Raw genomic sequence first — 23,724 nt, 5'->3', positions numbered from 1 at the left:
AAAGTGGCTCTAGGCATCTGGCCTTGCTTTTCTACCATTTTTCTCTAATCAAATCATCATGTGTATAGACCTGAGTGTATTCTATGCAATCAAAAATGTGTTTCATTTTCTGGTGAATCACTGTGGCTGCCAAGCAGAGCCCCAGTGGCAGTCTGAGGGACAGTGTCTCCTAACAGGAATAAAGAATGTGCAGAAATGTCTCCTTAAGGCACCTGCCAGAAACCTGCTGATGCATCATGTGTAGAAAACTATTTGGCAACAGTCATTTCTTGGGTGGTAAGAAATTTGAAGATATTTGCTTAATTTCTTTGGTCTGTTCATAAAAAATGTTTCAGTCTTTTCTTTTTACCATAGCCAGCTAGTGTACATACTCAGCTAATTCTTTTGGTCATTTTAATGATTCTTGGACAAAGTCTGCTTTTTTATTTTGCCTCTGCTTAAAAACAACGTAATCTTATACAAGGCAGGAGTCATGGTTCCTAGTAACAGTTGGTCTAGTAAATACTTTGCTGAAAGCTTCCTTAGTAACTCAAAGACACCCTAGCATTTTTAGTTGTCTTCTTTTATCTTCCCCTTTCAGTGAGGTACCTTTAGATAAAATCATTGGATTAATAATTTTAATTTCTTAATGGATACCTTTCTGATTAATAACTAACAGTGAAGAGGGAAAAAAATGCAGCATGCCACAAAATGCTTCTTCAGGTGAGAACTCTCTATCCTGAATAGGCATGACATTTTAACATAGGTATAGGTTTTCCAGGGGAACATCTCAGCACTCATGGCACTACCTGCTCACCTGGTTGGTTAAAAATGCTGATAGCAGCTGTAAGGCTATGATTTTCTACTGCAACTCCCATAAAATAGAAACAGCTAATCTGGGCCAATATCTCCTCTCCCACCTATCCTATCTCAACTCCTTGGCCTTAATGGGACATTAAAAGGGTGACTGAGAGCAGAATATGTTGATCTGAGTGAAAAGTAGGTAGGAATGGCAGCCAAATGATTGTATAACTCATCATCTCAGTTAATATCTCTCTGCAGACAAATCTAGTTTCACACGGAGATAGAATCTGCTTCTTTGGTCCATGGCAGGATATAGCTGAGATGTGTTTCTAAAATGATGTGACACTTTCTGCCATTTAAGGTCACAGATGACTACAAGGAAAAGCACTGAGAAAGGTTCAGAGCAGAATTATCCATTGATCTGAATAATAATGGCATCTGCAATTACTCATGCTGGGACAAAAGTCACAAGAACCATTAATCCTCACGCTTCAGGACATAATTGAGCAACAGCCAGAGTCAGGGATAATTTTCCTCTATGACAGAGCATTGCACAATTTTTTGTATTAGGGGGTTTTATATCTACATTTGAGATGGCTGGCACCAGCTCAGTTGAAGACAGAAGGTCAAATTAGATGGTCCTCTGGTTTTTCTGTAGCAGTTATTATGTTTGTATACTGATACAATCCCAAGCTGTCTTGGGCTTCGTGTAGGTGTTAATGGCTGCTTCATTCTCTGTTTTCCATCTGCTTTGGATAACCTAGAAATTAATACCAGTTGAGTCTGTGGCTAAATCTTGTACCAACAAGTAGCAAAATGAGGATATGGAAGTGCAAGAGACCATGTACTAAATAAACATCTTCCACATCAGCCTGTTTACCTTTCCCAGTACTCACTAATTAGCAAACACCCTCTATTAGGAAGACCCCTCTGCAAAACAAACAAACAAACAGACAAACAAGTTTCAATGGCTTTAGAATCACTTCAGTTCTCACTATGAACTGTTGTATTACTATGATTAGCTCTCAGGTGAAGTGCTAGGAGGATTTTCATGAACCACAAATGGAAATGACTGAGATAATTAAGAAACGAATGAGTGAATAACTTAAATGTAGCTGTTATGGAGCTTCCGTCCTTCACTCTGCTTTTCTCAAAAGAAAACCTTGATGTAATTCAGTACACAATGTTGTGTGAATTAGAAATACAAAATTGGTGATAGATAATTTGATTCATACTGATAATGCAAGGAGATTGGGGGAAAGGGGAATTGAATCTTCCCTAGGTATTTTCAGGTTTTAGGTTTATATTGCCACTTTAATTAGGACAAGGGAGCTACAGCCTGTTCTGAACACTACCAGAGTAGGGAAATTTAAAATTCTGTTCCAGTGTAGGTTCACCTATTGATCACTTCTTTTAGCTTAAGCCTGACTTCTTCTGTGCCCAGTCTGAGCAATAGCTAGCCGACTGACTCACTGCCCAGTGTAAGAACAAGAAACCTGCAACTAAGTCATAGGAGAATTCTGTAATCATCTGCTACAATGGTTGCCCTAGACAGTCTTCTCATTTGAAGTGGATAGTTTTAGTACCAACAGTTGCTCAATCAATATTGCTTGTCTTTCATTCTGCTTCTTAAGGGCAAAATTCAATCCTGAGTAGGTTTTAGAAATTTTTAACAATAAAAATATCACTGAAACTAGTTATTCTTCATATGGAATATTTACATAGGGGATGATTTAATTGTTATTTCTGAAGAGATGAATTTTAATCTCTAGAAAATGGCTATTGTTATGCAGAATGTACATCATGTTATCATATTAACAGATGTGAAATAAATTTTATACTACAGAAAGTTATTTACTGAGAAATTTCTGAGTAACCTCAAGAAATCTTTCTGTGATAGAAGACCAGGACAAAGTGAAGCAACATGAATTTAAAGACATTTATGAAGATTTTGTATCTAATTATTCCTTTTTAGTGGTTACAGCAAACAGAAATAGCAGCAAAGAAATTCAAGGAAATTGCAAATAACATAGGTGGGTCAGCCATAAATCAAGTCACTCTACATTTATGTGAGGTACTTTGCTTAGAGCATTTCCAGGAAAGCTGTTCTGAAACTCTGGAAACTGAATTTATATGCTATTCTTCACATTTCCAGGTTTATGCTTTTCATAATTTAATAGTCAATTAGTGAATGGAAAGGCATTGAGAATTTAATTTTAGTAATCTTTAAAGTATCCTATAGAGGACATGTAGTATGGATTATAAAATTATTTATGCTGCAAATTACAATTTCCAAGCAGATAATCTGCAGAGAAAGATTGAGTAAACAATTATGTTTAAATGAATATGTTCTCCCCATTTCTTTCTGGGTATCAGATATAGAGAAAAGGAAAGTTAAGAGGAAGAAAACTCAATAGTACATTTTCTTCTTTTTTCCTCCCACTCTTTTTTTTCTGGACCATTGTGGATATTCATGTCATCTGTTCTACATTAGATGCACACCTCTTAATACGTTCTCTAAACAGTTCTTGTGAAAGAATAAGGGAGACCAAAAAGAATTAAGAAACTGAAAAAGGCACTGGGAGAGTCATTAAGTGAAATGTGGACACATCATAAATCAGAAATTATGCGAGGTTTTAGATCTGTGGAAGAGCAAGCTTAGTACGTGAAAGATGCATTCTAACTGAAGTCTTGCTATTTAATATTTGCACTATCTTCTGCAACAATTAGGATATGAAAAGAAAATAAAGTCAGGCTTATACCCCATTGATTTATTTTATTTTTGTTTATACATTGTCATTTACATATGTTGATTTTACAGCACCATTGATGCTGCATAATCCTCCAAGCGTCCCATGGTTCTTGATTTGCTCCAAGAACATTTTATTGTCTCCATCTAATTTCTAATTATAAGGTTAACAGGTGTCTCCTTAAAATGACTTCTGATGAATAACTAACTGCATTAAGTGATATAACCTGTTTTTATTTAATTTATCTATCACACACTTACTTGAGTGTTGAAAGGAGGTTTAAACTGCTTGTATACAAAAAGCCAAGGGCTTTCAAGGAGGAAGATTAAAAAATTTGTACTGATACAGGCTTTTTAGAAAACTTCAAAGAAAGGAATTTCCTGAAATATTCCGAAACCCACATCAGACAGAGCTATACCAATGCTTGAGCGCCAGTTTTTCAGACTGACCGAGGCCAGCTTGATACATCCCTGTTTATTAACTTCAGCCATTTGCATCACATTAGTTATTCTAGTTGGGACATTTCATAACTAAATCAAATAAGCACACACCTTCATAATATCAGACATACATTATACTTGCAAGTAGCTATTGTAGTTTAACCCTTAAATAAAATGAAAGAAAGTAACTAAGAGTAACAGAAAATAAATTATGGTTTTGGATTTCTTATTCAGTTATAATTATTTCAACATTATCAATTCCATTGGGTAAGCAGTTGGAAATATCCCATTTTTACTGAAAACATAGCTTTTTTGAGTTCAGCACTGACATCAGAGTCTTGAAAATACTATGAAGCAGCAGTCCTGTAGATATAGGGGTGGCATCCTTTTTCTTCTTCCTTTTGATCTTACTTAGTAACATATTCCCCATGAGATTGGCTCTTACTACAACCTGTACTGAGGATCAGCTTTGTAATTCTTCCAGTTTTAGACTGTAACTCTTGAATATGGTAACCCATGCTAATTAAACCCACTGGAAAGATCATCTGGCTTCAGCACCTGCAAATCTTTCTTCAGAAGGTGGGATTAGTGCTGTACTATGGCCAGACAACTGTCTTGAAGGAATTTATCAAAGAAATATAAAATATTAATTCCAATGTACGCAGCATTGTACACATCTACCTTCCTTTTCCTAGGTCAATCCTTTTACCTTGCCTCTCCCTGCTCTATCGTTTGGCTTCTCCTTAGCCCTGTGACCTGTATTCCACATATCAGAGAAGGCATTTCATGCTAAAATCAGACAGCTCTCCTCTCTTGTGCCTTCCAAGTCTACTTGGACTGGTTCGAGTAGACCAGATGACTGAGAGCTAGGATACAAACCACTTGAGATGGTATTCTTCTGCTGCTGCATATGAACCCCTTCTTGAATCAATCCTGATGACAAAAAAAAAAAAAAAATCCAAAACCAGGCAAAAAAGTCATACAAACATATGGAGCACATAATATTGCTAACTTAGAGCAGATTCAGAACTAACTCCGATACACATAAACAAGATGCCTTTTGGAACATGGTAAGTAAATAGAAACCCACTATATGGAAATTATTTATTCATGTGACACTGAACAATAGCCTTTTTTGGCATGGTTAATAGATGCAAGGTTTATGTTAAGCTTCATTCAGATTAGAGAATATCAATCAACAAAAAAAAATGTAGAGTCTTCACAACAGAGATGATTTGGCTGCCTGTTGTCAGGAAGTCAGTGATGTTCTTCAGATTTATGTTTGTCCTTGATTGAACTAACATATGTAAACCACACTAAGAAAACAACCTAAAATTAATTAATTCTGACATTAGCTGTATGTGCTTCTTTACAAAAAATATAGTGGAAGTCTGGAAAAGATATGTAAAGACAGTCTAATGAACTCTAGTCGCTATTTCATAGCTGCTGTGGTCATCTTCATGCTGAGCATTTTCCTTAACTGCTTTGCCAACAAAATAGCACTTCTACCAGTGCCATGCTGGTAGCCACAGTGGAGACACTGGTATATAGAAGGCAACTGGACTTTCATAATCTCTTCATCTCATGCTGCTCAGAACAAGACTGGATGACATGGTGGGAAGGAGGGACAAAGATCACTGTTTTTATGTCTGCTAGTATCCCCACCATTGCTTCTTCAGGGAGTGTTATATTTTTAAATTTTACAGAGAGCTAAAAGCAGGCAAGGAAGCTCACATATAAAGCCCTATGATTTCCTGGTCCTCTGAGATCTCTGTACATAAACCACTCCTGAACTGGAAGATATACAGCCTCATTTCTATGGCACTGTTACCATGAGCCATCCTGCAGGCAGTCAGTACACAGCACTGAAGCTGGAGCTTATGTGTGTGACCCCACATTTCTAGACTTTGTAGAAATTTTAGCATACAAATCTAAATTCTGTGGAATAGTAGCCTGCTTTGATCTTAATCTTGACTCTAAATGTATTTGTTTAAAGAAACTGACACCTGGACTCATGTCTTAATTTTTCTTCAAGACTCATTTCTAATATTTGCAAAAGGGAAAAAATAGTCCAGGATTTTGATGGAGGAAAGTAGTTATGCTCATTTATTTCTTGGCTTCAGCTCTTAGGAATAACATGTAATGTAAGGAGGATGAAAACTGGGGACACATTGATTCTGAGTTGTGGGAGAAGAAAAAAAATCTCAAAAACTGTACTCTCTTTTACAACCAACTGGCATAAATTTCACAGTTTCCAAAAGTAATATAAGTTACTGATGCATAAACATATTGAGAATAGTCTGTGCTCTGTTTATTTCTGGTGGAATGATGAAAACCATTGAATGAAGTCCAAGTATCAATCTTAGTCAGCCACACTGTGGTGAAATAATTGCAGCTTAGTTGATCCAACTCAATCCATCAGTCACGTGTACTGTCCTGGTAATTAAGTATTTAACAACCTTTGTTCTTCTGCCACAAAAGGCTGTTGCAAAGCAAAATTTGGATCAGGCTGCCTTGAAACAGAATAGAAAACAGTTTTTGTGATTATTTGTGAAAATTAATTCCTTATTTTTGCAAAACTAAGGGAAGCAATTATGCGTTTCTGTGCCACCGCCAAAAATGCAGCACTTAATTTTCTTCTGTTCGGTGACTCTTTTTTCTATGTAGTCATTTATAAATGAGAATATCTGCATAACAACTCTGTGTATCTGTTGTGTCAATGTTTTAAAAAATTATTTTAAAAAATATAGACTATGTTGGCAAGAGAAGTGATAGAAACCCCAGCATTTAAGACTGTTAAACTAAACTGAATATATAGCCAATAATGTTTGAATGAGAGCAATCCTTCCTTCCATGTATAAGGGCTAGAAGACACACAAAATTTTTTTCGCCAGTGATTTTATTTTAAGGAAATATTTCATGAACTTCATTTGAAAATATTCTTATTGAAAAGAAGTATTATAACCACTGCAGGAAAAAACTTGTTTGCTACCTTTGTTACCTATTTGCAGAATTATGCTAACTAAACAGATTTGTCGAGTCCATTGATTCTATAGGTTTTTCTCTGGGCAGAGGTAAGAAAGCACACTTTAGCAGTGATATCCAATTTTTCTCTTTTGTTTTATGTTAGTGTCAGCCTGTGCTAATGAACATCAGTGAGCCTCCTTGCGTTGAAAATAGAATCATATACTAGTTAAGGTTGGAAAGAACCTTAAGATCACCCAGTTCCAACCTGCCATGGGCAGGGACACAACAGGCTATATAAATACCTTAAAGAGAGTATACTGTTCCATCAGTGTAGAGGAATTTTGTGTCAGACACAAATTCACTGTGCTCTAGGTATTTACCAATGATTGACTAACCTAATATTCAGAAAAAACCTACAATAATGTAAACCTCCTGCAAAATCCATGAGATAAATGAAGGTAAGCATCCCAAGTACTTACTCAGCATATTTCTTTTTTAGCAAAGGGTGGGTAGACAGAACCTTCAACTCTGATTTTCAAATTCAATGAAATACACATTTATCTCCAATTCCATTTCATACAAGGGGAGTTAATCACTTCATTCCTTTCTCTTGGACCACTGCCAGGGTTTGTTTCCTGGGTTGCTGAATTATAATGTTCTCTTTGTCTAAAAGCAAAACCAAGAGCAATAGTTCTAATATAATGATGCTCTATTCTGTGGGAAAGAAATATGGAAAACTTATTTAACTAGGATATTTCTAACTTGCTGTATCTAATATAGTATACGTGTCAATATGGCACAATGTTACTCCTCAGTTGCTGTCTCTATAAAACTGTAATAAATGATTATAAAGTTTTTCTGCTGCACCACATCATCATAATCTATATATTTATTTATATTAATGGATACGCACATGTACTTATGTATTCCCACACTTTCAGCAGTTGAGCAGTATGCTATCAACTAACTGCTCATTTGGGGAAGCTGAATTTATGATACTTTACACACACCTAATTTTCAGAAATACTGAGCATCCAGTGTTTGAGGCTGCAAAGCAATGTAAGAAATTCAGCACTTGGAATTGCCAGTCACCTCTACAAATCTTAGTCATACATTACCAAAAGAAAGGCTTTTTTGTCGGTTTGATTTTTGTGGGTTGTTTTGGTTTTTTTTTTGTTTCCTGACTGAGTGCAAATAAATTGTGTCAGCTGTAAAAACGCACTCCAGTGATTCCAGGAGGAATGGACGCACTCAGCTCTGTTTTGAAAACATAAGGATGTGAAAACCAATACGTACAAGGGATTTCTTGCAAAAGACTGACATTTAGAAAATGATTGGAGTGTCTCTTACATAGTTAGGAAATAAGTGTTTTTGGAAGGCTAGGCATTTTTTTTCAGAATGAGCAAATGCAGAAAGTAAAACACTGACACGCTGATTCATATATCCTGTTGTACAGCTATCGTTGGTTTTTTCCAGATATATTTTCTTGCTGGAGGAATACAGATCTGGGTTTAAGCTGGCACTCACACATATGCACAATCAACAGTTTCACAGTAACTCTCCTATCTTTGAAATAGAACTTTAAATTGACCTTAACCTATTGTGGCTCCTTTGCTGCAAGAAGTAATTTGATAAATTTGTGTATCTTGTGAGGAAGACACAAAACATAGCTTTCCAGGATTTAAGTATGTATCCAGAGTTTAAGCCCATCTCTTGTGCTTGCCTCTCCTCATCACACTAGAGATTCAACCAGATCCATATATTTATGAGGACACTCAGGATTTGGTGAGGTTTTGATTTACAGCTTTTTTCTCTTTCTGGGAGATTTTAAAACAAATTAATCCCTTCCCTGGTTTTGGTTCTTTAAAATATACTATATTTTATAAAAAACTTGGAACCAAATCCTATCACCATTTCACATTCTCTTAATTTTTCTCTGAATGTGGTTCACAGCACACTTGGAGGTTCCTATGACTTAATTCTGCATGCATGCTGTATAATCAGCCAGCTCTGGGAAGAGCTATTCCAGTGATGTTAGATGGCAAAGTCCTAACAGCTGATTTAAAACAGACAGTTGATGGTAGCCAAAAATCCCCCAGTAGGTTCCCTTTAAGAAGTTGCTTGCTGTTTTCTGATGCTCCTCCTGAGCTGGTAGCATGCTGAGATCCAGCAACAGAGGTTCTCAGAGGTGTGGGAGTTGTTGGTGCCAGTGTCTCCACACAACCTATGTGCCACTGCACTACCTCTGCTGATTCTTGCAGAATATTCACTGATGATAAAGAAATCATGATATGGCCTGGTTTGGTGTAAGTGGAACAACAATCAGTGGAGGAGAGGCTTGACAGGGAGGTTGGTTTTTTATCCACCTATGAGTATCTTTACAGCTGCAGAAAGCATGTTCAGTCCCTGCCTGTACCTGCTCACATGTGGATCCCATCTCCACAGAAATCTAGCCCTGAAAACAGCAGGAGGGACTAGGTCAAGGGAGTGAGTGACTGGATAGAGAAAAAGACCAACGATAGGCAGCAGGGTCATGATTTGACCTGGTTTTGTTTCATTTGTTCAGATTTTGCCAGGCAGGTGAGCTCCCTCAGGCTTTCAGAACCCCACAGTCTTTCTGGCATTGAGGGCTTGATCTCAGACTGAGTCATACCTTTTGTGTTCCATCCTGGGGTTTAACCCATAGCTGCAGAGCTAGCCAAATAACGTAAAAAGAAATAATTAGAAGCTTGTTGCACCTACTTTGATGCTTCTGAGTCCTTGAAAAACAGAAGGAAAAAATACCCAGGTTTTGTTCTCCTTATATTGTGTGCGTATCCTGGCAATAGCTGTAGTACTGCGACTGCTTTGATGGCTGAATGGGGTATTGCAACATCAAGCTAGCCTTAAAAATCTCTGCATTACTGTGTAATGTGGTAAGTGTGAAAGAGTTGACAGCATCTGTAGGAACACACTGTACTGGGGCAAGGGATCCAGCATACAGAGAGGAAAGTATAGAAATGTGCTTATTCCTGCACTTAATTTGTATATAAATCTTTTCAGTACTATCATAGGCTTTCTGCTTCAAATTTAATTTCTGATCCACACATCATTACTCACATATTAGTGAGTTGCAACTACAGACAGGATTTCTTCAAGCAGCAATGCAAGTACTTTCAGGTAGTTTCCTCTAGACTTTGCATCTAAAGCCTCTGCAGTTGCATGTGAACTAAATTAGAGGGACAACCTTTATTTCTGTCACTTTCCTGTCTGGCCACAGTATTCTTGCATTCCTCTCTTCAGTATAATATAGTGTAACCTGAGGGTCATTTTGGTGCTGTTCTTGCCACACATATACTATTAATATTTTCACAGTGTGTCCCCAAATTCTGGTTCTCTACTCTGCAATGAAGCTTGTTTCCTTCAACCATTTGCAGCTACTGTTGCCCAAAGAGATAGTTTGTTTTAGTGATACCAGTACTTTAAGGACAAGAATCTACTGTATGAGTAAAAGGGGTTATATTAAAAGGAGGAAGATCACTGTTTTGAACCACTTGGCGAAATTGCTCATGCAGCTAGCGATTAACAAAGCATCTCCAGAATGCTCCACCAGCACCAATAACAATTCTCAGGCCAAAGAATCTAGGGGGAAGAAAAATCTTGAAATTAAAATATTCTCACAGTACTCTAAAAAAAATGTGCTAACCCAAGCACCCAATACTTCATAGTCACAAAGAGAATAAAATCCAAATTAGTGCTATGTGGGGCTTTAACACTACCAATTTCAAAAATCTCAAAGCAATTTTGAACAATATCATCTTGCAGAAATAATTTTAAGCAGACAAATATTAACAATAATTGGGAGAAAAAAAAGCAAAAATAATTGGGAGAAAAAATATGAAAATAATTGGGAGAAAAAATATGAAAAATAATTGGGAGAAAAAATATGAACAATAATTGGGAGAAAAAATATTAAAAATAATTGGGAATTGCTTCAGAATATTTTCACTTTTAGTTGAGAAGATGCAGTCCCTTAATCCCAAAGGAAGGCCACACAGAAAACCAGCGTTTTTGAGGGTGAAAAATTAAAGCAGCCATTTAAGATGTATCCATTGAAAAATGAGGAAAATGGGCAGAAATTAATATAAACCAGAAATTAAGGCAAAACTTATTTTAGGAAAATAAAGTCTGTAATGAAAAATAGAATTGTTGCAGTGGTAATCACTTTCTAAGCATTTCTAGTTGTCAGTGATAGAATAGTTAACTGTAGTATGAAAAAGAGAAGTGTTCAGGAAATATGCTATAAGATAAAGATTGAATAGAACATTAAAATGAGAATTCCAACATTTTCCACATTCTGTACATAAAAGGGAAATATTCTATTCATGCTTTACCTGTATCATAGAAAAAAAACAGAAAAACATCATGGTATGATTTTGAGAGGTTATCTACTCCATTTCCTGACCCCAAAAATACCTTTATCTCTCATGACAGCTGTTTCTGTAATGTGTTTTTACAGACCTTCAGCACTAAAATATGCAGGTTTTTGGCAATCTGACCTAGTGTTCTACTATTCTTACCCATATAAGTTTGTTTCCCATTTAACCTTTCCCAACATCTTTTATTTCCAGATTAAGCCCACTGTTTATTGTTCAATCCACCATGGTTACTAAGAACAAATTATTCCTTTCATCCTCTCAAAGCTCTGACGCATTTGAGCACTTCTGTTACGCCAACTTCAGTATTCTTTCTGTTAGTTGAGACAAATCCAATTATTTAATTTTCTCATCATAGGTCATGTTTTTCTAGACCTATGATCATTTTCGTCACTCATGTTTGGATTACCTCCAATATTTTCACATTTTTCTTGAAATGCACTGCTCAAAACTGAATTCCAGCTGAGGCTTCAACAGCGTTAACCAGACCAGAAGGATTATGTAATATGTCTTTTCTTGTTTATACATCCCACTGTGATGTCAGCCTTTCCGAAACACCAGAAATATTATGACTTGTGTTCAACTTGTGATTCAGTCAAGCCTAGAGATGAGCTTCTAAAAAAGTGGCTGCCATCGTGGGGTTTTAGTTTTGGTTTGGTTTGGGTTTCCTCTCATCCTGTAAATGTGTGGCTTTTTCTTATACTTCTTGCTACTGAATTTCATCCAGTCTTTCATCCAGATCATTTTGATTTCTCTTCCATCTCTTCTAGCTTTCAATCAACTGTAAATTTAATAAGCATGTTGCTCCTTTCTGAAGGTCAGTTAGTCATGAAAATACTGAGCACACGACTGGATATGGCCTGTCACTGACTGCTGACCACTGCTAACAATTGTGTGGAACTGCTACCCATCTGATTTTGCGTGCAGTTTATAGTCAACGCATGATTTCTTTAGGATCCTCATAAGATGGTAAAATCTTCACTAAGAGGAAGATTTACAACATCTTCAGTGTATTCTCTGCACTCTTACTGTGTTAGAGAAAGAAATTAGGCCTGATTTGTTCCTGGCAAATGCCTATTAGCTCTTAGTCTGATGAAATAGTTTCCACTTTGACAGAAGATACTAAACAAAAACTACTAAAACTTGACATTTCAACCAGTGAATAAAGGTTAACTTGCATCCAAGATTTTAAAAAGAGCCGGTTGAGTGTCTGTTTAAATTACAAATATTATTTTCCAGTAAGTTTGGAAAAAGTAGGGAAGTTCTAATATAATAGAGAAATTCTAATGTTGTGCCAATATTCATAAAAGATAAATAGGATGAACCAGTTATAATCCTGGTCTTCCCAAACATTACTCCAGCTATCTAAACAACTGATGAAGGAGTTAATTAATAGAGATTAAGAGAAGGTGAGATAAACTAAGTCCATTAAGATGGCCTTTACGGGAAATTTTATTTTCACAAAGGACTTTTTATTTTAACCATTGTTATATTTTGATTGATAAAAAATAGTTCATACAGTATTGACAACTTTTGTAAGATGTTTGACACAATAATGGGTTGCTCTGTATTACAAAAATAAATAGAGAAACCAGTCCAAAACAAACACCACCAACAAGAAAACAAGGAAAACATAATAGAAAACTAGTTAATTGAGTAGTAACTGAAATATAATTTTCACAGGAAGTCATCTCTGAGTGGGTAAGTTTCTGGGGGTGTCCAGAGAGGATGATTTGGCACTAAAGTGTTTTCCATTTGTATTGCCTTTCTGGGAAAGCATGTGAAGTAATTTCTGTCAAATTTTTAGTTGACGAAATTATACTGGGAATACTAATAAGAAAGAATGAATTTCCTATAGCCTGGATATAAAGAAGCCATAGAAATTTTTAAAGATATCCCATATAAAATTATGTATTTAAGAGTGAAAAATATATCTCAGAGTTATATGAATATGTCAAATGTCTCATAAAGCCCTGACTTTAATCAGCTGCAAACCATGGTAGTGAACAGATCATATTGCAAGACTATGAGTAAAGAATGGCGTGTTCTATAGTTGCATGATAAGAATATATTGAGCTGAAATGTTTATTTTTTCTCAAGGAATTCCTGTATTTGGCACAGTTCTAAAAATAATGTGTCTGATTCTGGTCATTACAAGGTTGGTTAAAACATGGAGAAACATGCCCTGTTCTTAATGTCTCCTTCTGTAATTTATTTTTATAAGGAGATAGCTAAGAAGTCACTTGACTGAAGCAAAATATGTAAAGAAACCCACATTGCATACAGTTGGGATTTTAAGATTATTATTATTACTCTTTGAACGACTTTGCTATGTTTCAGTGGTTGCAAATTGGAGAAGGAAAAATAAAAATGTAAAATATAAATATGTAAATTATGTTTTTGCATACCAGGGTGCAACAGGCCAAACTCTTCATATATTTACAAAACTGGAAGAAAGTGAGGAAAATTCAAAGCTTTACATTTATATTCCTTAAACTTTCATATTTTCTTACATAATGTGTAATGAGAAATGCCTGGCTTTCAATCTCTGTGAAAAGGAAATAACCACTTCTACCATCTTTTCTCCATATTGCAACCCCTTTTCTCTCTGAGTTCTGCTACAGATTCTTTCTTACTCTCTGATATCATCTTTACTTTTCACATAAACTAATTAACCCAGATTTTTTGGTTTGTTTCTACAGTTTCTCAGATGTGCCTGTAGAGAAGGGAAAAAGCTGGCCAAAGCACAAGCTCATTGAGTCTGTAATTTGTACGTGACTAATACATGTCTTGCACAATCTCACACAGGGTGAGCAATCAATCTGAAATGGATTTTTGAGGCCCATTAGAAATTAACTCCACAACTAACCGTGAAAAAATAACTACAGGATGAGTAACGGTATTTGTGCTCAACCTGTTAGTTCTTCCAGACAAGAATGAACAATAACACCATCTCTGATTAAACCACAAATAGTGCAGTCCATTTGTTTAAATACACCACAAGTCATGTAGAGAAGTGTATTCTTTGGAAGCAAAAACAAGCTTACAGTTTTTTCTAACCTTTTGCAGACATAAACATTAGTCACTTTTTATTATTTTTTATTATTTTCCTGTCATAATTATATGTGTACAGAATATTTTCATCTTTAAGAAGAGGCCAACTCTTAGGTTTCTTTAAACTTCCAGTGTTGAAACAAAACCACACTGATATACTCTTCAATGCTCTATTTATGAGAGGCATTTTTTTATGAACACCTACCACTTGAATGGGATTTTTGTTATTTTCTTTCCTTTATATAACTAAGAAGTAAATTTTTAGTTTTAATCTCGTCAGTTTTCTTATAAGATATGATACACCCAAAAGGTATTTCTGTCATTTCAGAGAGCTTTAAAACCTACAGATGAAAAACACTGGTTTTCTTACAACCCCCAAATGCGGCTGAATAGACTAGGAACAGGAGATACCATTGATTGATTAATCCAGAAGGCCAATGATGCATTTTCACAGCAAAGAGAATCCATTTCTGTGAATTGTGAAAGAGGTATTAGGTTTTGTATTCAAAGGCAGCTGCAAAGGAGATGAAAGGAAAATGCGGGGTTGGGCTGACTGACAAGATGACAGTATTTCCTACTCTGCTTGAATAGCATCTCATGTAATGTTCATCCTGGGGGATGCCTTTAGTAATGCCTTTAGTAATACGTTCATAGTAGAGATTACAAAGTACCTTAAATGAAGCGAAGCCTACTAAGGCTATTACTTTAGGGTGTTTATTCTTAACAGTTGATAATCTATTTAAAAAACAAAATCTATTAACACAGAAGCCCTAGAACAGACAAGATTTGATGAGAAATCTCTTTTGCTCTCCAGGAGCTAAAATTCACCACTAAGCAGTAGAAAATGTTAAAAAAAAATCTGATGGCCTAGGATTTGGTATATCTGAGCTGTTCCTAATATTTTGAATGAAAAAGAATGAAAGGGAATGAACATGCACACAGATCATTTAAAGGTACTTTTACATTCTGGTATGCCATGTTTGGTTATTCCCAAAAGGTACAAAGTCACATATTTTTCCTGTTTTGTGAAATAATGCATCTTTAAAATGTGCCTGGGAGATCTGATATACCCTGTACTAGATTAAAAGAAGATTTGAATTTCTGCTATTTATTTAGTTTACATGGCACTCCAGTTTGGTTTTTCCACTTTAGATTGCACACTGTTATTGATTTCCCTCTCCTCTCCTCTCCTACTCTCCTCTACCTCTCTTCTCTATTTCTGTTTCTATAGAATCATATCTCTACTACCTTCTCAAAACAATAAAATAAGACAAAGATTTGCCTTATGAGGAAAGAAAACGTGCCTTTAGCTGTATGTCACCCTTTTTATTTCTGAAAGATTTTCTGTAAAGCAGAACAAACAATGAACAGATTGCACAAAAAAAAAAGTCCTTTCACACCTACCCAGAGCCCTAGACAGCTAGAAAAAAATTGTCAGCATGGTATTGTAAAGTGCATTCCTGGAAGCTGTTGGGCCCCTAATCCCACCATTTAAAAGTACCAAACTGCAAGGCTGAAAGACTTGAACTAGGCAGTTTAAAGTTGCAAGCTTTTAAAACGCTACAAACTAAAGTCCAAAATCTGAAAAGAAAAATAATCATTCAACCCTACCTCTTCTGTTTACACCCTTCCTCAGGCCCACCTATGGCTCTTATCCAATACAGTCTCCACGTCTGTTAAAATGTTTTTCTGCAAATGTCTATACTGAATGACTTTTGACTGTAGCAATACACTGAAAGGTATTTCTGATTTGAGCTAACCTTACACATGCACATTTTCTGGAATTAACTTATATATTAGCTATCAAAACGTTCCTGTAAAACTTTTTGGTTTCCAGATGTCTTTTTTATACAAGACAGATTCTATTTTTTACAAATAATTAAACTTTACAATATTTTCTCAACTCAAAACCATAAAAGCTTAGAACCACAAGATCAAATTTAATTAAGATTTAAAAAAGGATTCTTTAGTCAAATTAAAGTGTGATGGGAAAGGCAGGGTCAGTATGAAAAGCTAAAGAGGGGGTAGAGAGGAAGGGAGGCTTCAAATTTGAGATCATCCCACATTATTTTCCTTCCCTTGCATTTGAGTACTTTGAGATTTTCTTTTGGAAAGACGTGCTGAAATGCCATGACCAAAACTGAAACTATGGTATTTTTGGACAGTGTGGAAACAGGAAGGATTAATAACCTTACAAAACAGCCCTTTTCTCTTGAATTTTCCAGCTTAATTTTGTAGTTCCAATCATTGTATTCTTTTCAGTTTGAAGATATACAAGACTATTGAAAGACGATTTCATATAATGAGCTAAAGCAATGTAGTTTGCATAAGAACCATGCAAAAGCAGATGTTCTTACATGCTAGAGAGATGTGGCTGTCATATAACAAAGCTCTGAGAGGTTGCCTCCCAGCTCTAATTTGAGAGCAGGTGCCTACAGGAAAATATTCAGGGCTGCAAATGGATGACTGAGTTTCACAGGGTCCTTCATGAACTACCACAAGATGAACTCTGCAGAAATTTTACATCCTCAGGATTGGAGAGGTTTTATACATCTTTCTCTGAAACGATACTTATTTGACCTAGTTGCTCATATGCCTGTACCATGCAGCAGTCAGTTCTTGGAAGACATCAAGAACTGTATGAAAAAGAATGAATTTCAAAGAAACGCACATAAAAGCTTTTCTAATCACTTCTCTTTCTAAGACATGTTGAAATCCACAGCTAAGGTTCTAGTTTTTATACACTCCTTTTACTCTTCTGGTCTCAATTTCTTGATTAACTTTGTCCTTAGAGCATTAGAGGGAATAACTGAGTCATTTTGCCCAGAACTCGTCTGGTTTGAGTCAACCTGGCTTGATATTTTTGACACATCTCAATGAACAGATATTTGAATATTCTCCTTTTTCCTGTACACACACAACTTTTGTGGCAACATGTGTATTAAAAAGCTAAAAACAGTGAGGTCCCATTCTCTGGCCCTGAGACCAAGTAGGGTAGACTAGCTGGTTGTGTATTTCCAAAAACAGGTTGGCCACATTCAACCTGATTATTCCTAATGGCTGCTGGCCTGTGCTTTTTCCTGACTGTGCCTAGTTGTGTCCCAGGAACTGTTCTAACAATTTCACAGTAGAGATGATGAAGGTTCAGAGCTTATGCCCATCCTTGCCTATGACTGTTTGATCTACTCTCTGTGTTCCTTCTTAAAAGCAGAAAGTGCATTTGATAGAAATTGAAACATCAGCAATTCTAAATGATGGCATCTAATACCTGGACGTAGTCACGTGATTTACAGAACTTTGGGGCAGTCAAATAAAAATCTAAATATATTTGGAGTTAATGCTGGGGGGTTTATCTGAGTTTTGTCTGTTTTCTCTTAGATATCTTGGAAGATCAGAAGGAGAAAAAAATATCCTCACATTTTGTTTAAATCCTCTGGAAATAAAAAGCTTTTGCTTCTGGGCACACTTAATGAAAGCCAAAGATACAAGCTGCAAGAAAACTGAAGCACTGCTTACAGAATGGGTGTTCTTTTCCTACCTCATACAGCCCCTGTTAAGAAGACTTGGGTCTTCCTTCCTTTCTTATGTGATCACGAACTGTGATATTTTTGAACTAAGGTTTATCATGTGCAAGCAGAGAGCCTTTATCCCAGGCTGCTGAACCTATTCCACTTATATACACCACCGATGTTTTGCTTAGGTCAGGATGAACATGAGTGACTGTACTCTGTTAGTTAGGATAGTTTCTGCTGTTAGGAAGGCCCAGTTTGGTGTTATTATTCCAGTTAGATATCTGAAATTTTAAAACTGTTATCTTTACAGCTGTAAGTCATGTGAAAATGGATTACCAGTAATACTTTAATGCAAAAAGTTTGCCTTTGCAAGGAATTACTTTTCTGGATTGAATAATTTTTTTCTTATCCCAGTTCCATCTGAAGATAGAACCTGAAGTAGATGCTCTCCTGCTTGTTGTGTTAGAGACCATTTCTCTTCACTTGCCTGGTCATATAACACCCCTGAAGAAGCCATTAGAGCCAATTTGGATATACCTTGGCAAATAAGTAAAAGCTGTTCTCAGCCCAAGCTAAAGGGGCCCATATGCCAAGTTATCAACATAGCGTGCAATTTGGCAGGTGGCCCCAACTTGTTCCTTATACCAGTCCTGGTATAAGGAACTTACATCCTGTCTGCTATTCTACATCAGTGAATCAAATATATATGTAGCTGTCTTTAATGAAGTGCAGCAGTGGTAAACATGGGTGGTCAACAGCATGAGTCAACAGCATGAGGCAAGAGCTCTTTGCTTACCATTCCCAGTGCATGGATCATAGTCTGGGAAACACTGAACTAGCCAATGGTTACAAAGGGCTCTGAAGAGGTAATTGCTATGTCAGTGCTAAGTATTATTATTATTTTGCTAGCTAGCAAAACCCAAAAGGTAATGATAGGATACACAATATATCATACTATACCGGAAGACATACTTGACCTTGGTTTTGGTTACAGTTTTGTGGAATCAGAAATGGAGAGGATCCGTATCTTTCACTGCTCATAAGCTGAGAACAGCAGAAAGAGGGTTCAGATTTAATACACAACTGGCAAAGAAAAACACACAAAAATGTCAGAGGAAAGAACGTTTATGAACTGTACCTGGCCAAGATTCGGATCTTACTGACTGTCTTATCCTCCAACAGCACAAGACCTGGGATATCCCACACTTGTTCACATGCAGAAGCACTTGCAGAGGAGCACTATGCCTGGAGAAACACAGAATCTTTGTCTTCACACATGACTGCGCCTCACCCTGGAGACAGTGACCTTCATACCAGCATATTCTGATGAAGACATTTTTGCCAATTAAATTAGTAACTTCTGAATTTCATATCTCAAACCCCCCTGAACTATGCGAAACATAGAATCATAGAATAGTTAGGGTTGGAAAGGACCTTAAGATCATCAAGTTCCAACCCCCCTGCCATGGGCAGGGACACCTCGCTCTAAACCACATCACCCAAGGCCTCATCCAACCTGGCCTTGAACACTGCCAGGGATGGAGCATTCACAATCTCCCTGGACAACCTATTCCAGTGCCTCACCACCCTAACAGGAAATAATTTCCTCCTTATATCCAATCTAAACTTCCCCTGTTTAAGTTTCAACCCATTACCCCTTGTCCTGTCACTAGAGTCTCTAATGAAGAGTCCCTCCCCAGCACCCCTATAGGCCCCCTTCAGATACTGGAAGGCTGCTATGAGGTCTCCACGCAGCCTTCTCTTCTCCATGAACAGTCTACAGCCCTCACTTTACAGAAAAGAACTGCACCACAGAAATGAAACACAGATTTTCAAACTGGATTAGGCATCTCATTCTTTTCTGGATTCCAGCAGGCATCAGGTGCTTACATATCTCTAAAACTTGAGTGATGGGCTGCAAATCACACAGAAAGTAATGAAACCCACTGGAATAGTTTCCAGCTTTCTGAAATCCAGATGAAAAAAATCTAAGCAGTGTGATATGTTCACTGTTCCAAACTCCTGATCTTTTAAATTAATACTAGTGAGCTTTTGTCTGCAAGCAGTAAGGCCGAGGAACTTAATGGTTTTGAAGGTTGACAGCAACCTTCAACATTTTACTGCAATCACAGAACTGCATGCACCAACGCTATAAAGAATACATTTAAAAAAAAAAGAAAAGGTATGACTAGTGATGAAATTATTAGTGTTGGCTTTGTAGTGGGTATACAGGGTAATATCACAAACACCCGTCAAATGTTATTTGCATACTGCACCCCTCCCTTAAGCACCAACCTCTAATAACATATTGCAAGGCAGCAAGTCAGCATACGAATGTCTGATAATCAGTTATTTTGTGGGCTGTGAATGGCCTCACTGAAAGTGGGTCCAATCCCATGCAGACAATACTAATCCTTGCAAATACAGTCAGAATCTGTTTGCAGATAAGCACAGGAGCAGTCAGTACTAGTTCAGGTTTTTATGGTTATTTAAATACCCAACAAAGAATCTGTAATCCCAGTCCTGCAACTACCCTCACATGAATGGAACTCAGTAATAATGCCTCATTCTTAAAGGATACTTTCAGCAGTGCATCCTGAGTGGCCTTACAAAGAGAGACACATACCTTTACCTTTTTTCACAAGTTGGGAAACCAATGTACACAGGGATGCAACAGTGCAAAGTAAAATGCCAGTAGTCCAGACAGGAATAAAACCTGAGTCTGATGTGCTTTTCTCCAGTGCACTGGGGCAGCATTGTAGAGCCATGCAGGAGTGGAATCATGGCTTTTGCCTTCAGATCTATCGAAAAGCCCACTGTACTGTAATCATTTAATTCTGTGTGTTGTATAAGCTCATTTCACCAGGATTTGCTTTTCAATCAGCAGCTATGAATGCATTTTACCTATTTTTTTTCAAAATATGCCTGCATAAAATCCCAACATTCACAGTTTCAGAGACACTTAAAGTGATCTGAGTTATGCCTTCCTTTGCTCTTAGGCCCTGTTTCTTCTCATTCTGAATAAACTCATACATAAGGAGTCACAAGCACTTGATCAGGGTGTTTCACACGTTAAGTCTGTGTATAAATGAGGAATATTTTCTTCTTATTATTCTGTTTACAACAGCCTTCAAGCATTTCCAAAGTGACTCAGAAAGTTGTGGGTACAAGATCTACCGGAATTTGGAAGCTGTGCTCATTAATGCTTTTCTTCCATTTCTGTGTAAAAAAGCCATCCACAACTAAGAACAAGGTAGAAGAGCATGAATAATTTATTGGAGTTATATTGTTTTGGGTGAGTATAGTAGATATGGTTTGTTTTGTCAAAGAGGTACTAAACAGTGATTTCAGAAAACCACATTTCCCTCCCTCATCCCATCCCAGTGATATTAGGACTTCTTTCAATTGTCATTGTAATGTCTGAATGCTCAGACTGACTAAAAACATCCATTTAATCTTGGCTATGGCTTTCAATGGGAGCTGGGTAGCTCAGACTCCAGGGAAAATCTAAGCTCTTATGAAAGTACTTACATTGTAATCTTTTCTAGGACTTGGAAGCATTAGCTCTGACCCATTTCCCATGAAATTGTGATGAAAAGTCAGCTTTGTCTCACACTTGTACAGTACCACCTAGTCATCCCATGTCTCTCCTCTGCCAAGCACTACAGACACAATTTTTTGGTGATGGACATTCTTCCACATCTGGCTGCACCTGTAATAGGTACATGGGTCAATTTATCCCACTCACAGCTGTCAGTTCATTCCACTCACCCCACTTCTCCTCCAGCTCTTCCCACAGCACATACCCCCAGCTGGAGATTGCTGCCACATCTAACCCATTCCCTTTAGCTGTTTCAAAAAGGAGTGACCTTTTCAACCAAAATGAACAATTATAGTACAAGAGATGCACATAGCTGTTCCTTGTTGGTCGCTGACTGAAACAAGGCACAGGGCATTTATAGCCATGCTGTCAGCACAGCTGTGGAGTAATGGCCTGGAGGCAGCAATGCTTTGGCCTGTACAAAAATCAGCTCCAGATTACCTTTCCCTTCATAATTCAGTAGCCTGGTTGTCTGTGTATCTCATATGTGTATAATCTAATACACATATTTTACATATATATGTGTTTGTATCATATCTATTTAAATACATATATGCATGTGTGTATATATATATATGTATACACACATATATAAAAGATATTTTTGTTTTTTTTTCAGTAGACCAGTCAGGAAAGTTAGCCACAACAGAACTGTCTTTGCTTGAAAAAAAGAAATGGTGAGGTCAAAATTGCCAGGCAGAATGGAAAATCTTTTCAGAAGACAACACAAGTAACACAAGTATAAGCCCCCAAATAAAAGGGTGCTTTGCCAGGAAAAATTACCTTTGAGCCAATGTAACAATAACAACAACATGCAGAAACAGTAAGAAAACAAACAAAGAGAGAGTAAAAGAAAGGCTCTAAAGACTCAGAAGGAGTCAAAGGGTACCCTCAAGAAGGGTACAAATAGAACTGACAAGTGAACATGTGAGAGTACAGTTTCACAAAGAAGCACCATGTTATCTGCAGGCCTGAGAGAAGCAAGAATTCCTGAGACTTTCATGAAGAAACAGATGCCGAAGCTTCCAGAACAGTTGTGCAGCCACAAAAGAGTTAAACCCTTGAGAAGATTCACAGATAAGGATACAATTCTTGAGACTGAAGGTGAGTATCAAAGTTTGCTTGCTTCAATCTTTTTTTTTCATTTTCTATTTTCCCAATATAGTATTTTCTTTAGGATGGAAAAAAATACAAATTCTGGAAGAGTCATCACTGGTGCTCAGAGTTCCATAGGGATAGACAGCAGCTGCTGGGCCACACTTGCTCTGGCTAGTGCCTGAGGAATACATTTTCACCTTGAGTCTCTTTGTCCCTCCAGGAGACTCCCTCAGTATTTCTTCACCCATCAGGGAAAGTTTCACAGCACACACACAAAAATAAAAGAAAGCATATACTGAGGATAGGTCAGCATCACCTTGGCCAGACTCACAGTCTGTGCAGGGAGAGACTTAAGCACACCCTCCAAAGCATACAGGATCTTACAGGCCTGAGCATGCTGATCAGGTTGGCATGTGATATAAGGATGCTTGGCAAACTGTGTAGCCTGTCTGTAAGGAAAAGGGATCACACCATGATAAGAGCTGCTCTTAATTCCTTTGCCAACGCTGCCACTTTCTTCCCTTCTACCAGACCAGTTCCTTAGTACCCAATGAGACTGAAGCTCAGATGCCTGTGGAGTTGATGTCTGCAGTGTCCAACTTGGGTACAAGGCCAGGGAAACTTGTAGGAACGTCCCCTTTTTTGTAACGGACCCTTCAGGTGGGACCTTTGAACATTGCCTACCCTTGCATGTGTTGAATGCTTCCAAACATCAACAGTTACAATTGGTCTGGGGCAAAATTCTTCAGGATAAGTGATAGAAAACCTCCAGTTTTCAACCTGAATTATCTCTCTCTGAATCCAAACTTCTCACAGTTTTCAGCCATTCAGCCGTTTGCTAAGCACAACTTGCCTTTGTCAATGTGCAGCTCATTCAAATTATTATTATTTTCTGTTGGGGAGGTTTCTTTTTTTTTTGTTTGGGGGGGGGGGGGTTGATGTTGGGTGTGTTTTTTTGTTTGCTGGGTTTTTTTGTTTTTTTTTTTTTTTTTTTTACCAGGCTGGTTTAGATTGTCCTCTTCTCTTAACCATACAAACAGACTCTTTTTCCTTCTTATTTTGGATGGCAAGTGCCCTGGAAATCTTACACACCTAGCCTCTTCT

The sequence above is a fragment of the Neopsephotus bourkii genome, unplaced genomic scaffold, assembly GCF_033783945.1.
Source record: "Neopsephotus bourkii isolate Nb327-2 ecotype Australia unplaced genomic scaffold, CSIRO-AGI_Nbou_v1 NB_1767, whole genome shotgun sequence".
NCBI classification, from domain to species: domain Eukaryota; kingdom Metazoa; phylum Chordata; class Aves; order Psittaciformes; family Psittacidae; genus Neopsephotus; species Neopsephotus bourkii.
Note: the sequence above shows the minus strand (reverse complement) of the source record.